Source organism: Enhydra lutris, unplaced genomic scaffold, assembly GCF_002288905.1.
Source record: "Enhydra lutris kenyoni isolate GAN:26980312 unplaced genomic scaffold, ASM228890v2 scaffoldscaffold63, whole genome shotgun sequence".
Lineage (NCBI taxonomy): Eukaryota > Metazoa > Chordata > Mammalia > Carnivora > Mustelidae > Enhydra > Enhydra lutris.
The window spans coordinates 6,788,176-6,806,420 of record NW_019154147.1 but is presented as its reverse complement, the minus strand read 5'-3'; positions in this window follow the sequence as shown (position 1 = coordinate 6,806,420).

Genomic DNA, 18,245 nt, shown 5'->3' with positions numbered 1-18,245 from the left:
ACAAAAAAAGAACAAGAGACAGTACCAAAGGCTAGGGACCTAATCAATACAGATATTGGTAGTATGTCAGATCTAGAGTTCAGAATGACGATTCTCAAGGTGCCAGCTGGGCTCAAAAAAGGCATGGAAGATATTAGAGAAACCCTGTCTGAAGAACTAAAAGCCCTTTCTAGAGAAATAAAAGAACTAAAATCTAACCAGGCTAAAATTTAAAAAAGCTATGAATGAGGTGCAATAAAAAATGGAGGCTCTTACTGTTAGGATAAGTGAGGCAGAAGAGAGAATTAATGATATAGAAGACCAAATGACAAAGAAAAAGAAGTTGAGCAAAAGAGAGAGACAAACAACTACTGGACCACAAGGGGAGAATTCAAGAGATAAGTGATACCATAATATGAAACAATATTAGAATAATTGGGATTCCAGAAGAAGAAGAAAGAGAGAGGGGAACAGAAGGTATATTGGAGCAAATTATTGTAGAGAATTTCCCTAACATGGCAAAGGGAACAAGCATCAGAATCCAGGAGGCACAGAGAACCCCCCCCCTCAAAATCAATAAAAATAGGTCCACACCCCATCATCGAATGGTAAAAGTTACAAGTCTTAGTGACAAAGAGAAAATCCTGAAAGCTGCCCACGACAAGAAGTCTGTAACATACAATGGTAAAAATATTAGATTGGCAGCACACTTACCCACAGAGTCCTGGCAGGCCAGAAAGAACTGCCATGATATATTCAGAGCATTATATGAGAAAAACATGCAGCCAAGAATACTCTTGTCCAGCTAGGCTATCATTGAAAATAGAAGGAGAGATAAGAAGCTTCCAGGACAAACAAAAACTAAAAGAATTTGTAAACACCAAGACAGCCCTACAGGAAATATTGAAAGGGGTCCTGTAAGCAAAGAGAGAGCTTAAAAGTTACAGACCAGAAAGGAACAGAGACAATATATAGTAACAGTCACCTTACAGGCAATACAATGGCACTACATTCATATCTTTCAATAACTACCTCAATGTAAATGGGCTAAATGCCCCAATCAAAAGACACAGGGTATAAGAATGGATAAAAAAACAAAACCCATCAATATGCTATGTACAAGAAACTCATTTTAGAACCAAAGACACTTCCAGAATTAAAGTGAAGGGGTGGAAAACAATTTGCCATGGTCATCAACATCAAAAGAAAGCTGGGGTGGCAATCCTTATATCAGATCAATTAGATTTTAAGCCAAAGACTATAATATGAGATGAGGAAGGAGAATATATCATACTCAAAGGGTCTGTCCAACAAGAAGATCTAACAATTTTAAATATCTATGCCCCTAACATGAAAGCAGCCAACTATATAAACCAATTAATAACAAAATCAAAGAAACACATCGACAATAATACAATAATAGTAGGGGACTTTAACACACCCCTCACTGAAATGAGCAGCTCATCCAAGCAAAAGATCAACAAGGAAATAAAGGCCTTAAATGACACACTGGACCAGATGGACATCGCAGATCTATTCAGAACATTCCATCCCAAAGCCACAGAATATACATTCTTCTCTAGTGCACATGGAACATTCTCCAGAATAGATCACATCCTGGGTCACAAATCAGGTCTCAACCAGTACCAAAAGATTGGGATCATTCCCTGTATATTTTCAGACCACAATGCTCTGAAGCTAGAACTCAATCACAAGAGAAAAGTTGGAAAGAACCCAAATACATGGAGGCTAAAGAGTATCCTACTAAAGAATGAATGGGTCAGCCAGGAAATTAAAGAAGAATTGAGAAAATTCATGGAAACAAATGATAATAAAAACACAACTGTTCAAAATCTGTGGGACACAGCAAAGGCAGTCCTGAGAGGAAAATATATAGTGGTACAAGCCTTTCTCAAGAAACAAGAAAGGTCTCAAATACACAACCCAACCCTACACCTAAAGGAGCTGAAGAAAGAACAGCAAAGAAAGCCTAAACCCAGCAGGAGAAGAGAAATCACAAAGATCAGAGCAGAAATCAATGAAATAGAAACCAACAAAACAGTACAACATATCAACGAAACTAGGAGCTGCTTCTTTGAAAGAACTAATAAGACTGATAAACCCCTGGCCAGGCTTATCAAAAAGAAAAGAGAAAGGACCCAAATAAATAAAATCATGAATGAAAGAGGAGAGATCACAACCAACACCAAAGAAATACAAACAATTATAAGAACATATTATGAGCAACTATACACCAGCAAATTTGACAATCTGGAAGAAATGGATGCATTCCTAGAGACCTAGAAACTACCAAAACAGAACCAGGAAGAAATAAAAAACTTGAACAGACCCATAACCAGTAAGGAGATTGAAGCAGTCATCAAAAATCTCCCAAAAAATAAGAGCCCAGGGCCAGACGGCTTCCCAGGGGAATTCTATCAAACATTTAAAGAAGAATTAATACCTATTCCCCTGAAACTGTTCCAAAAAATAGAAATGGAAAGAAAACTTCCAAACTCATTTTATGAGGCCAGCATTACCTTGATCCCAAAACCAGACAAAGACCTCATCAAAAAAGAGAATTACAGACCAATATCCTTGATGAACACAGATGCGAAAATTCTCACCAAAATACTAACCAATAAGATCCAACAGTCCATTAAAAGGATTATTCACCATGACCAAGTGGGATTTATTCCTGGGCTGCAATTTTGCAATCCGCAAGTTGATACAATACATTAATAAAAGAAAGCACAAGAACCATATGATACTCTCAGTAAATGCTGAAAAAGCATTTGACAAAGTACAGCATCCTTTCTTGATCAAAACTCTTCAAAGTGTAGGGATAGAGGGTACATACCTCAATATCATCAAAGCCATCTATGAAAAACCCACAGCGAATATCATTCTCAATGGGGAAAAACTGAGAACTTTTCCACTAAGCTCAGGAACACGGCAGGGATGCCCGGGGATACTTTATGTGGAAAACACAAAAGACACCACTCCAAATCTGCTAGAACTTGTACAGGAATTCAGTACAAAGTGTTAGGATAAAAATCCATACACAGAAATCAGTTGCATTTCTATACACCAACAACAAGACAGAAGAAAGAGAAATTAAGGGATCGATCCCATTTACAATTGCACCCAAAACCATAAGATACCTAGGAATAAACCTAACCAAAAAGACAAAGAATCTGTACTCAGAGAATGATAAAGTACTCATGAAAGAAACTGAGGAAGACACAAAGAAATGGAAAAATCTTCCACGCTCATGGATTAGAACTAGTATTGTGAAAATGTCTATGCTACCTAGAGCAATCTACACATTTAATGCAATCCCTATCAAAATACCATCAACTTTTTTCAAAGAAATGGAACAAATAATCCTAAAATTTATATGGAACCAGAAAAGACCTCAAATAGCTGGAGGAATGTTGAAAAAGAAAGCCAATGTTGGTGGCATCACAATTCCAGACTTTAAGCTCTATTACAAAGCTGTCATCATCAAGACAATATGGTACTGGCACAAAAACAGCACATAGATCAGTGGAACAGAATAGAGAGCCCAGAAATAGACCCTCAACTCTATGGTCAACTAATCTTCAACAAAGCAGGAAAGAATGTCCAATGAAAGAAAGACAGTCTCTTCAACAAATGGTGTTGGGAAAATTGGACAGCCACATGCAGAAGAATGAAACTGGACCATTTCCTCACACCACACACAAAAATAGACTCAAAATGGATAAGGACCTCAATGTGAGGAAGGAATTCATCAGAATCCTTGAGGAAAACACAGGCAGCAACCTCTTTGACTTCAGCCACAGCAAATTCTTCCTAGAAACATCAGCAAAGATAAGGGAAGCAAGGGCAAAAATGAACTATTGGGACTTCATCAAGATCAAAAGCTTTTGCACAGCAATGGGAACAGTCAACAAAACCAAAAGATAACTGACAGAGTGGGAGAAGATATTTGCAAACAAAATATCAGATAAAGGGCTAGTATCCAAAATCTATAAAGAACTTTTCAAACTCAACATCCAAGAACAAATAATCCAGTCAAGAAATGGGCAGAGGACATGAATAGACATTTCTGCAAAGAAGACATCCAGAGGGCCAATAGACACATGAAAAAGTGCTCCACATCATTCAACATCAGGGAAATACAAATCAAAACCATAATGAGATACCACCTCATACCAGTCAGAGTCGCTAAAATTAACAAGTCAGGAAATGACAGATGCTGGTGAGGATATGGAGAAAGGGGAACCCTCCTACACTGTTAGTGGGAATGAAAGCTGGTGCAGCCACTCTTGAAAACAGCATGGAGGTTCCTCAAAAAGCTGATAATAAAGCTATCTTATGACCCAGCAATCACACTACTGGGTATTTACCCTAAAGATACAAATGTAGTGATCCAAAGGGGTATGTGCACCTGAATGTTTATAGCAGCAATGTCCACAATAGCCAAACTATGGAAGGAACCTAGTTGTACATCAACAGATGAATGGATAAATAAGAAGTGGTATATATATGCAATGGAATTCTATGCAGCCATCAAAAGAAATGAAATCTTGCCATTAGCAACGACATGGATGGAACTAGAGGGTATTATGCTGAGCGAATAAAGTCAATCAGAGAAAGACGATTATCATATGAGCTCCCTGATATGAGGTATTTGAGAGGCAACATGGGGGGTTTGGGGGTAGGGAAGGAAAAAATGAAACAAGATGGGATCAGGAGGGAAAAAAAAATAAGAGATTCTTAATCTCACAAAACAAACTGAGGGTTGCCAGAGGGGAAGTGGGGGTACGGAGAGGGTGGTTGGGTTATGGACATTGGGAAGAGTATGTGCAATGGTGAGTGCTGCGAAGTGTGTAAGCCTGACGATTCACGGACCTGTATCCTTGGGGCAAATAATACATTATATGTTAATTTTTAAAAAAAGAAATAAAAAAAAAAAGTTCAGGAAACTCAATGTTATTTAAATAAGTGAACACATTGGAAAGAACAGAAAGTCCAAGCAGATGACTTCAGTATGTTTAATTCCTGGATCAGGAAATTAAATTCCTTCTGAGCTCCACCAATATCTGTCTCTTTTAGTTAAAATAATCATCTAGACCTTCTTTGATATTTTGATTAATGGAACAATCAGAGATTGTGACTAAGTGGAACATTTTTCTCTTTCCCTTCCAAGTAGAGAATGGACGGCCAATAAACACTTGAATTTATTTGGTCAAGAACAAGGTTAAAGACTTACCATTTTCCTTTGTGCTCTGACTTCATGGAGTTGTTGTTTGTAGTAGCAGTGATTTTTTATTGCCTGTGTCCTGTGAGAAAGATTATGTGTTAATAAGAACCCCCTAACCAGCCTTCTTCACATAAAAATGTGAAGTGACATGACAAATGAATCCTTCAGGGAAATTCCTCTAATTTGAATAGAGCCAAAACCACAGGGAATAAGGGCAATAATCATCACTGCTTTCTCTTGCTGAAACTTAGCCCAAGATGTTTATTTGAGAGAGTTAAGGATGAAGAAGTGCAAATTAAAGGATTTTCAAGCAGTACTTCAAAACTAAGATCAAATGTCCTTGAGGAAAACAGTTTCAAAAATTGTCTGGATTCTTATTTGCATTCTTACACCAATTAGTACTTTAGGAATCATCTGGAACAGCATTTTTCAATCATTGGTGGACATTATAAATACCTGTGGTGGGGTACCTGGCTGGCTCAGTCAGTAGAGCATGCAATTCTTGATCTCAGGGTTGTGAGTTCAAGCCCAGAGTTGGATGTAGAGATTATTTAAAAATAAAATCTTAAAAAAAAAAAAAGACATTCAGAAATTAAATCTTTAAGAAACACCTGTGGGGGCACCTGAGTGGCTCAGTTGTTTAAGTGTCCTACTCTTGATCATGGTTTACGTCTTGATCTTGGGGTCATGAGTTCTAAGCTCTGAGTTGGGCTCTACTTTGGGCATAAAGGCTAGTAAAAAAAAAAAAAAAGAAGAAGAAGAAAGAAAGAGAAAAAGAAAAGAAATACCTGTTGAGTTTTAAAGTATACACATACTTTGGCTCAAAAACTAGGAAGACTGATTGATTGGGTCTGGGGTTGGGCACAAGGATCTGTAATTTTTAAAGCCTTAAGTGAGGTTACGATTTTTTTTAACTAGGAATTAAAAGAACCTGTTACCTAAAGGAACATGGCATTCTGCATTTTGTTCTTCAGTGCTATCACTAATGTATTCTCCATTTATTGAACTAGGGAAACTGAGTCAGGGCACCAAGGGAAAGAGTCATTATCAGAGCAGAAATTACATCTAGGATTTTCTTAACCAATAATCATTGCCCATTATTTGCAGCCACATAATTGATAATAAAATTCTCTTTCCAAACTTACTCTCTGAACTTTGTACTCTCTTCATCTGCTACAAGCAGGTTGTTGGTGCGCGACAAGGGAACAACTGGCATTTATCTTCTCTCTGTACTTGGGACAAAAGCAAATTCTTTGTGATGTGGCCCTGTCTACCTTCATCCATTCCAGCAATACCAGCCAGATTTTTCTATTTCAACAAGTCAGCTGGACTCTAGGTGGGGCAGAAACATGGATTAGATGGCCCCAGCTGGAGCAAGAATTGGGGCAAGGACCCAGGTGTGGCCCTTGGAGAGTCCAGTCTGGCTTTACTGAGGAGTAGCCGGTCAGTGTCAGGAAGATCCAAAAGGTAAGGAATGCGTGGGAGTACGTAGTCACCAAGAATTCAGAGATCATTAAAACCTGGGGAGCCACTAGCAGCTAGACTTTCAGAGTCTGAAAAGGCATTGAATTAGGGCTCTAATAAACCTAGAAAAGTATCTTAGGTAGATGATCAAGCAGATTGAAAGTCAGGAAAATTCTGTCACAACAGTCTGTGATTAAAGAACAATTAAGCAGCTTAACTGAATTTCTTTACTAATTTTTTCAACGAAAACATGAATAAGCCTATTACTGACCCCTTTACATAGGTTGAGAGCAAAACACAACTGAGAACAAAATCACTTCCTTAGAGCAGCGCCCTTGTCCTGCGTGCCTCCCACACAGATTCAACCAGAACGCCTCACTTCCCAGCCTACAGAACTGAACCACCAAGCCAGAGTACTGGCCGATTTCCTCACTCACACCACATCAGAGCAGGCCTTGGAGCAAGGAGATAGCCATTGCCTCTGACTGGAATGTCCTTGGATTTCCTTTTCTGCCTTCTGAGGTGATGTCTATGGGTCAATGCCTGCCTTAGAGATTCCCAACCATGGAAAGTGGCCCCTGCCCAAACCTCCTATCCCAGGCATAGATGAATACCCCCACCCCTCCCCACCTCAAGCCAGCACACCTCAAGGCATTCTCAGGGACAGCGAGGTTGGCCAAGGTTGAGAATCATTGTCTTAGAATGAATATCTATTACACGTGTATTTGAAAGTCAACAATTCGATCTTCTTCACTTAGGCTGAATTCAAATGAAACTAAATTAAAACAGCATATACAGTGTAGCCATGTTAGTGAGCATATTTACTCTTCTTTGTGTGTATGCATTAAAATATCTATTCACGATGATTGTTTCTGAGTGGTGGGATTATGAGTGGTGGGATTACAAGTAATTTTTTTGCACTGATTTTTGTGCTTTTCCATATTAATAGAATTATTTTAACAATGATATTTTTATAAAATGAGTAGTCATTTTAAGAGACTTTATCTATCTTACCTAAAAATATCTACCTAGTCCCAGCACACTATCCTCTATCACTTCATGATATTGGTTTTCTTTATAGCTCTTACCACAGTTTGTAAGTTATATATTCATTCATTTGTTTATTTTCTGTCTTTGCCTCTTGGCCTTAAACTCCTCAAGGGAAGGACTCTGTTATTTCACTCACTAATGTGTACACAAAACCTAGCTCTGGGCCTGGCACAAACTAGTTGCTCCAAAATCCTTATTGCTTGATGGAGGCCTGGCATAGAGCAGCTGCTCTAAAGTATTTGTTGCTTGACAGATGGGTAGACAAACATGTGATATAGTAGAAGGGGGTCCAGCATGACTTGAGGGAAAAAGAAGAGAATGAATACTGTTAGAGAAGATCAAAGAAGGCATCCCAAAGAAGGAGACACATGAACTGAGTCTGGAGCATTGAACAGGATTCCAGGCAGCAAAGAAGGAAAGCTGTCTAGGTGGTGAGAATATCCAGAGTGAGGGTACAGAAACATGCAAGGATATAAATATTTGTGAAACAGAAGCTGGGTGTGGCCAGAGGGTAGGCAGAATCATATGGGAAAAAAAAAAATGAGACAGGAGGGTTGGGTTGGAGCCTACTGTAAAGAGCCTGGAATCCCCATTAAGTAGTGGGGACCTTAATTTACAAGGCAACCTTGGAACATACGGGCAAAAGAAAAGGAGGGCAAAGGACAAACGTCTGAGAAATACCTAGTGGAGAGACAAAGATGGGAAATGAGTTCAAACAGAGCAGCTGGAGTTGAGGAAAACCAGGAGAAAAAAGTGTGGTGGGAGGCAAGGAAAAAGTGTTTTAAGGAGGAAGAGGCTCAGAGTGTCAGATGCTGCAAAGAGACAAAAACAATAGAATTTGGCACATACACAGATTAGCAATGACTATAAAAGGACTCAGTACAGTAGAGTAGGGGATACAGGAATATGATTATAAGGAGGGTTTCTGTAATCTTATTTTGAAGTTATTGTAGATTTGCAGAAAAGCAGGAAAATAGAACAGAGTTCCCATAAACCCTTCACTCACCTCCTGCTAATGTTAACATCTTGCATAACCAGAATACAATGATCAAATCCAAGAAATTAACATAGGCATCATACTATTTAAGAAAGTACAGATTTTATTTGGATTTTACCAGTTTTCCACTAATGTTCTTTTCCTGTTCTGGGATCAAACCCAAGAACCCCACTTTGTGGTTAACTGTGTGTCTCCTTATTCTTCTCCCATCTGTGATGGTTTCTCATCTCTCCTTGTCTTTCTTGACCTTGACCTTTTTAAAAAGAACTGGTCAGTTATTTTGTAGGTTTTCCCTCAATTTGTGCTTGATGATTTCTCAAGATTAGATTGAGATTATTATGCATTTCTGGCCTGTCTTGGCTTGTCATTTTGGGAGACTTTGATGTTGATAACACGTTATTCCTGGTTCAAAGTTATGACTTTTCCCTTTATAATGAGTAGGTGTCTTTGAGCAAATTCTTTTTGATGATGTAAACATCCTATTTTTTCTTCAAACTTCTGCCCACCAATTTTAGCATCCAGCATCCTACAATTATTACTGTGGTGATAACTTGCTATTTTCTCATTCCTTCCCTTTCTATTAATTGGGATTCTGCCATAAGAAAAAGCTATATTGTGTCCTCATCTGCTCATACAGTTAAGCATTTATATCAGCAAGGATTCATGGATATTTATATTATGGGTTTAATCCATTATCTTGCTATTTATTTTGTTCAAATTGCTCCAAATTTGCTCACTGGGAATTCTTTTAGGTTGCTTCTGTACTTTCCAACTCCATCAGGTAAAGTTCCTCAGTTAGAGATTTGATTTCAGCTTTTTTTTTTTAAAGATTTTTATTTATTTATTGAGAGAAAGGCAGTGAGAGAGAGCATGAGCGAGGAGAAAGTCAGAGGGAGAAGCAGACTCCCCGTGGAGCTGGGAGCCCGATGCGGGACTCGATCCCGGGACTCCGGGATCATGACCTGAGCCGAAGGCAGTCGTCCAACCAACTGAGCCACCCAGGCGCCCCTGATTTCAGCTTTTCAAATAAAATCAGCCTTGTAGAAAGATTGTGCTACAATACTCTACCCTGACAAAAAGTCTCCACTCATTTCCTCCTCAAACCTTGGAAGAGATTGATTAGGAGCCTTGGATAATGTCAAAAGCTGTTATAAAGTAGCCAGTAAGGTTTTAAATTATGTGTTGTCACCTTACAGGTGAGTATGAGAGCAGGTGTGAGAAGAAGCACATTCTTCTGGAGCAAGTGCCAGAATCACCTGTTGGGGGGGCCCAACCACACCATCTCCTTCCAAGCAGCGGTGAGCACCTGGTACTAATGGGTATCACACAGTCCTTCAAGTCAGCTGTTATGGGGAAACATAAAGGTAGGGAAACACTACTATAGGAAGTTCTGGAAATGAGAACACAGCTGTTTGTCAACAACCCCCCCAACCTGCCTTTGGCCATAAATGTATTGTCCTTTTATAACATAATTTTAATCTACAACTCTCTTGAATTCCCAGGCTCATCAACCTTCTGAAGGCACAACTCTGAAAGGCAAAGGGGCCATCTGGAACTCAAATGGCTCTGTGTGGGGATCTAGGAGGATTTCAGAGATTTTAATGTTCCTGGTGAGGGGCTAAGCATCAGCCTTCAGGAGAGTCTCCTCCACCCCCAAATTCCACCACAAATTTCTGCTTCCCATTTTTACATTGAAACTGGTCATGCTAAAAGGTAAAAATATATTATTTCTCTTCTAAAATATGATCAAAGACTTACTGGTATATGGAATAAAAGAGTCTGAAAACTTCAAAGGTTGATCCACCTGGAGGTACCCTTAGGAAAACTGTGGAATTGATAACAAAATTTCTTCAAAGACATGGGGAAGAATTCTTTGAGAGGAAAGTTTGTGAAATGCTCAGAGAGAAAGCCCGTAAACCTGCCCAACTTCAGTATTTCTCTATCACTCCTTTACCTTCTCTTCCCTTCATGCTCCTAAGGGGGTAGGAGGACAGAGTGGGGCAGCATAGTGGTCCAGCTACAGCCCCTCTCCTCCAGCAAACAATGGAGAGGTGGAGGGACACTATCCTTCAAAGTTCTGGAGCTGAATAAGACTTGGGGAGGTCATGTACAGCACGGTGACTTTTAACAATACCATATTAGCAATATGGTATTTAACATTATACAGTAGTTAACAATACCGTATTATATAGTTGAAAGTTGCTAAGAGAGTGGATCTTAAAAGATTTCATCACATAAAAAAATTGTAACTCTGTGAGGTGATAGATGTTAACCTGGGGCAATGATTTCACATATAATATAGGATATATAAGCATATACGGTATATTTATGATATATAAACATATATCAAATTCTGTTGTATACCTTGAACGAATACAATGTTATATGTCAATTATATCTCAGTAAAAGTTTGGGGGGGAACAAATAAATTAAAAGCATAGTGGTTTTCAACAATATCTCCTAAATAATCTAATTTAAAATTCAATTTTATGTTTCAAAAAAAGAGAAGGCCAGGATCCCCAGTCCCAATTTATCTCTACAGTAAACTGGGCCCAGAACTCTCTGAAATCTTAAGTAAGTTATTCTCACCATTCTACCCAAATTCAGCTCTCAAAATCAACTAAAAAAACACATGAGTAAATGAGTCCACAGAGATGAAAAAAATATTCTGTGGCCCTTTTTCCAACCACAGGAGAGAAAATGGACTTGACAGAATGAACTTGTGAAGGCACTTAGAAATATTTTTATGTTCACTAATGTAAAATGATAAAGGCAGTGAACCAAATGAAGATAATGTTAATGGAATATCATATATCTTAAATCAGGTGACAGGTGACTATATAATTAATTCTATTTCTGTTCCTTATCTTGCTAAACATTTTTCAGGATCTCTCTTTCCTGAATGTTCAATAGATGTGTTTGTGTATGCTTTGTTGTAGATAGCAACCAATCTTTTTTGTGTTTTTTTAAAAATCTTGCCTTCTATCCTACTGCTTCCTAACCTTTCACCTCATGGCACACAGGAAAACAAATGGGGTGAACAGACAGGTATTTAGAGATGTGCATATGGGCCATGATTTTAAATAAATAAATAAATAAATAAAAGACGTCAAACTCCTCATCAAGTCTTTTTAATGACAGTCTCTTACAATTCTGGATAGTCCTTACCAGATGAAAACATTGTGCATGTTGGTAGTAAAAGAATTTTCAAGCCACTATTTCACAAGCATTCAAAACTTTATAATAGCATAAACTCTATATAAAAAACCGATGGCTTTTCCTTTTCTTTCATGGACTGTTGTCATGTTGAAATTCATGTAATAATGTGAATAGATGTTGAGCTTTAACTTTAGCTCATCCAATATCTCTGAATAATGTTGAAGCTATAATTTGCTGAGTGCCCATGCATTAAAACTGTCACCCTGCAGCTAGCTGAATGTCACTAAAAGGGCACATGAGAGGCAAATGAACAGAAGGATGGCATCAAGATGAAGACAAATGTACCCTGTCAGCTAGACCCATCCTGCCAGGCATCCCTAGAAAAGCACACAGGCTCATCGGCCTCACCCTCCAACTCCTCCAAACACTCAGTGTACCATTTGTCCACGAGGTGTGGTGTCTCTGCCTCTGACCTATGAACTAGAGGAGGGAGCAGAGGGAAGAGGCCCCTCTTGGCCGGGTTCAGCTTCACAATGCTGTGCTGAGCCCTTGTGTCTTCAGCTTCAGGAACCACAGGGTACACCTTCAGAGCTTACTCTGTCTAAGCAGATGTCTTCCACATCACAGTGTAGTAACAGAGACACAGTCACTAGAGTAACTATAATTTAATTTAAATATTTAAGAAATTGTCTCACTGGGGGCTCCTGGGTGGCTCAGTCGGTTCGGCTCAGGTCATAATCTTACGGCCTGGGATTGAGCCCCGAATTGGGACTTCTCCCTCTCCTTCTGCCCCTCCCCTCTGCTCGTGCTCACTCTGTCTCTGTCTCTCCTCTCTCTCAAATAAATAAGATTTTTTTTAAAGATTTTATTTACTTATTTGACAGAGAGAGATCACAAGTAGGCAGAGAGGCAGGCAGAGAGAGAGGAAGAAGCAGGCTCCCTGCTGAGCAGAGAGCCTGATGCGGGGCTTGATCCCAGGACCCTGGGATCATGACCTGAGCAGAAGGCAGAGGCTTTAACCCACTGAGCCACCCAGGCACCCCAATAAATAAGATCTTTTAAAAAAAAGGAAATTGTCGGGGCACCTGGGTGGCTCAGTGGGTTAAGCCTCTGCCTTCGGCTCAGGTCATGATCTCGGGGTCCTGGGATCGAGCCCTGCATCGGGCTCTCTGCTCAGTAGGGAGCCTGCTTCCTCCTCTCTCTCTGCCTGCCTCTCTGCCTACTTGTGATCTCTCTCTCTCTCTGTCAAATAAATAAATAAAATCTAAAAAAAAAAAAAGGAAATTGTCTCCCTAATACTCAAAGTTAAGTCTTTAGTTTCTCCCACCATAACTTCAACCCAAGCATCTGCCAGCACCTCCTTATCCACACGCCCATCCCACTTCCTCCGTCTTCACAAAGCACAGGTGCATTTCTAGGTCAAGCCCAGGTTTCCTTTCTTCCTCTTCTTTCATCCCTCTGAAACCGTCTTGGGCAAACCACTACTTCTTCTTTGCCTCCCAGTTCCCCTCTGTTTCCCAGACCTAGCCCTGATACCTCCTTTTTCTGGTTATCCCCAACAGGAGTTGCAGTTGAGAAAAAGGTATGTGTAAGGAAATCTGTACATGCTGAAATTCTACTTAATGTCAACTTACTTGAGAATCAATTACTGTTACAGATAATTTACAACTGAATAAGTGACCGCTTTGTGATCAAGAGCATGTGGAGAAAATGGATATAGTTTTCTGTGCTTCCCAGCTTTACTCTCCTACTTTTCTGCAAACATTTCATTCATGGAAATGGCTTTAAAACAGCAGAATAGCTTCATCAGAAACATTCTCCCCAACTTTCGGTTACGTGCCAAACTCTCTGGCTGCTTCTTCAGAGACTCCTCCCTGACCCCCATTTCCCTCACTCTCTTTCCAAAACCTTGGCTTGCAAGTCCTTCAGATGAGTGAGCTCTGGAAGTCAGGTTCAACAGGCAAGTGCTTATCAGAGCATGTGTTTCTCTAGGGTTCCAGAGGGAAATTCATTTAAAAAATCCAACTGTTATTTCCTTTTTATGTCTCCCATTTTGAAGTTTGATGCAATAATTAATTTCTCTCTTTGCTTCAAGCAAACTCAGACTTGGCTTTAGTTCTTTGTGAAAACAACATTTAATATTTACAATTCCATATGCTACCCAGTTTCGAATAGGAGAATATGGAAATTCTACTTGGGTTTCAGAAGAGAGAAATCACTTTGTGTTTCTCCTAATGAAGTTCAAAAAGAAACTGTCTGAAGGAGGTGTTGAATGAATCAAAAACAAAAACAAAAACAAAATATCATAATGGTAAAACTGAAGCTCTAGCTTCAGACAAAACATCAGTGGACAATTCATAGTTCAGATTTCATTTCTTTTACTAACATGGCATTTCACCCTGAGCAAATCTCCAAGAGAGCGCAGATTCGGGACCCAAGGAAAAATAGGTTCTTTGCAGTTAAACACTTCATACCTTGAGAGGAAATTGGAATTTGAAAGAAACAGCACAAAACTGGATATGGGGAGACCCAGGGTTCCATACATTCTCAGTCCCTGTACAACCAAAGTTCTTGGTGCCTCCGTTTATTCAATTGTCAGATGGAGACAGTGCCACCTGCCCTGACTTGCAGTCCACAAAGGGCTGAGTCAGACACACTGACATGAGGCGCAGAAAGCTTTGAGAAAGTAAAAGTGCTGTACTGATGTCAGGTGGTTTGACATCGATTAACTTTTTATCAAGTGAGGGGACCTCTCTGGACCTCTTGAGGTTTGTGGTCCTAACCAACTTCATGTCAGCTTCATGGTCATTTACATGTGTATTCTCTGGTTTTACCTTCCTGTTGGACCAGATTATGGGCAGCTCTTCTAGTTTCCGCATAGCTGGTAAAAGCAAAACCAAACTATTTGGGGGAATATTTTCTCCAGAAGCCTCCCAACACTATAAGAATATTAGGAGTCAACATTTGGGATCTCAGATTGGAATTGGAGACATGTGGAATCTAAGATTCTCACCAGTTTAGGACATTATCTCCCACAGTCATATGAAGATAAAGAGGTCATGGTCGTGGCTAGCATGGAAAGTTGCACAGTGTGTGGGCTACACAAAGGGGTTAAAGACTGACTGATATCTACTTTTCTGTGCCATTTAGTTCTGAAGCCATTTACTTAAGGTGCTCTGCCTGCCCAGAGAGGGCATTTTCATCCATTTGCACAAAGGCTCCAGAATGGCTAGAGGTCTTCACTTTGGGTGATTACTTGGATTCCGGCCATGGTGGAGGAAGAGGTGGCAGCATGTAGAGCCATGACTTTTTCCTCTCTGCTTTAATCCAGGTCAGCCACCTCTGAGGCTGCAAGCTCCTCTAGCACCCCTTCTTGTCTCTCCCCCATCCCTCTCACATGTTTTTCCTGCCCCAACTTTTTCTACCCCCTCCATTCTTCTTTCTCTTCCCTTCCCTGTGTCTCTTTCCCTCTCATTGTTTGCTGCCCTTTCCTTCTGCTCTCAGGAGACAGACTAAGTCATAGGAACCATCCTTGTTCCCTGGCCTCCTCATTGAGTTCTCATCATCAGTGGCATCCCCGTAATCACTTAGAAGTTATGGCTCCAGGATTCTTGATACAACTACAGAGAAGTAGAAGTCTAGCTTTTTTGTTTTATCCTTTCATCATTCCGCCTGACACCCCTCTCTCCCTAGGCCCATGACCCGAGCAGACAGACCCGGTGGTCTGTTTATCTTATCTCTCAGGTTAATGGTCAACTATGTTGCCTCCATCAGATGTGTTGTCACGGGGGGGAAGAAAAAAGATGTCCAGGAGACTGTGTCTTAGTCCTAAGGAAAGAATCTCAAAATGGTAGAATTTCAGGCAGCTTTCTGGCTGAGGAAAATGGTAGAGATTTTTTTGGATAGAATAATTGCTCAAACACGTGCTTGTTCTACCTCTTTCTTTTAGGAATTTTTCACAGATAGGCTTGAAACAAAATGTCCAGCCCCCATGCCTGCCTCTCTTCTGCCTCGCTGCTTTTATGGTTGAGATTGTAATCTGTTCTCTAGAGAGCTCATATCAGGGCTTTCAACTCGACTGTCGCACAAGACATAATCATTTTCTCAGCCAGCCTGGCCCAGAATCCATGGTTGGCGGTCCAGCATCTCTTCATCACACTTTCACACACTCCTGAGCAATCCTAAACGCCCCTGTGCTTTTGGCCTCGCCCACCCCTGACGACCCTCAAGCCTGTACCTCGGGGCTGGAGTCCTTCCCTGAGCTCCATGTCACTGTACAGGCTGCCTATCAGACAAGTTCACCTGATATTCCTTAGACGCCTTAACTCACAGGCCGCAGACGGAATGTCATTCCCCCCTCTGCTGCCATGCAAACCTTTCCATTTCCTGGTTATTGACCCAGTCATCCACCAGCCACCCAAAGAGCCAGGAGCCACACCCACAATGAGCTCCTCATTTCCTCCTAATTCCTCCCTACTCCATCTGGTTCTCTTACTCTCATCCTCACTGCCAGCAGACTAGCACCGTCTCGTGCCGAGACAATTGCAAACTTGTGATCCTGGGTCCAGTCTCTCACTTTCCTTGCTCCCAAAATGATTTTTCCAAAGTGGAAAGCTAACCATATTAATTCTTTAATAATACCTCCTCCATTCAAGTACTCCTAAGGCAAGCTCGCAGCGGGTGTGGGAGGGGTCAGAAGAGCAGGGTCTGGAGGGCCACACTCTCAGCACAAAGTTTCTTTTTTTACTCTGATTTTTACAATTTTACATTCTATTCTATAATGTGTTGGTCTTTGTTTTAAAATCAAAATAATATTTCCCCGGGGCGCCTGGGTGGCTCAGTGGGTTAAGCCGCTGCCTTCGGCTCGGGTCGTGATCTCAGGGTCCTGGGATCGAGCCCTGCATTGGGCTCTCTGCTCAGCTGGGAGCCTGCTTCCTCCTCTCTCTCTGCCTGCCTCTCTGCCTGCTTGTGATCTCTCTCTGTCAAATAAATAAATAAAATCTTAAAAAAATAATAATAATAATAATATTTCCCCAAAGCTTCAAGCAAAATCGATCTTGCAGAAAAGGGCATTTTATCCTGCAGCCTCTGGAACCCTCAGGCCTTCTAGTTTGAGAAACTGCTGTCCTAGCTGGAGTGCACTTTCTCTGCATGTTATACAAGGACTTTGACAAGTGTCCGTTTGTCTCTGCAGTTGCAGGACTTATCCATCTCCCTGTGATCCAGTCACACTGAACTTCTTGCAATTCTGTGAGCATCACACCTGTTCCCATCTCAGGATGTTTACTTTTACTGTTTTCCTCCAACTAGACTGAGCCCCTCCCCCATCTCTCTGCTTAACTCTTAGGCCCAACTCAAGTATCATCTGCCCTGTGAAGCTGTCCATGACAAACCCTACCAGGCTGAGTTAACCATCCCTGTTTTTGCGCCACCAAAGTCCCACACCTCTCCCATAGCATGTATCCCATTAGATTGTAATTCTTTGCCTATGTCTCTCTTCCCCAGTGGACTGTGGATTGCTACAGAGCAAGTCTGTGTCTTACTCATCTTGACCTTCCCAAGCCCAGCACCATGCCTGGCCCATGCCGAGATGGGAAGTGAGTATCCCCAAGACATTTCATCCTAATGTTCTCCAGGGTTGATCTGATTGATCTGAATGACCATAAGAATGTCTCCTCCCCGTCTGTCAATTAGATGATCCCAGATGGACAAGGACACTCTTTCCTCTCCTGCGGAATTCCCCGATGAGATCTCCAGACCTGACACATGGTAGATTCTCAGTGAATATCTATTAAATATCTGTATGAACTAATGATCAGCTCCACTGTTCTCTTGAATTAAGCTACATTATATTTTCTCCATCTTATCTTTCCAGGAATCCCGATATCTCTGAATCCCCATAATGTACCAACATGCCAGCACTTACTAGACACTAAATAAATGTATAATAAATGAACAAATGAACAAATGGAGTAATATCTTCATATGTTTTTCTTAAAAAGTACATGCACTCATTTTAATTTTTTATCCTGATACCCAGTGTGTTTACAAACCTGTTAGGAACTAGTTTTTCATTTAGAAGTGGAATCTTGACAAATTAATGATAACTGAAATTATTTTGAAACCTTTATCTGTGACCAGTGTGATTTTTTTTTTTTTAATTTCAGGCTCCTGTAGGAGAGAATTTTTGAGTGGCTTTGATCTCTTCCAGAGCTAATATAATTTAATGTATAAAGCCATGAGCCTCAGAGGAAGGGCCATCTCTGTTTTTAAGTATAAATACTCAATAAATGTGACACCGCTCTTAAGCATTTGGATAGAACTACATAAAATTCTACTACAGTG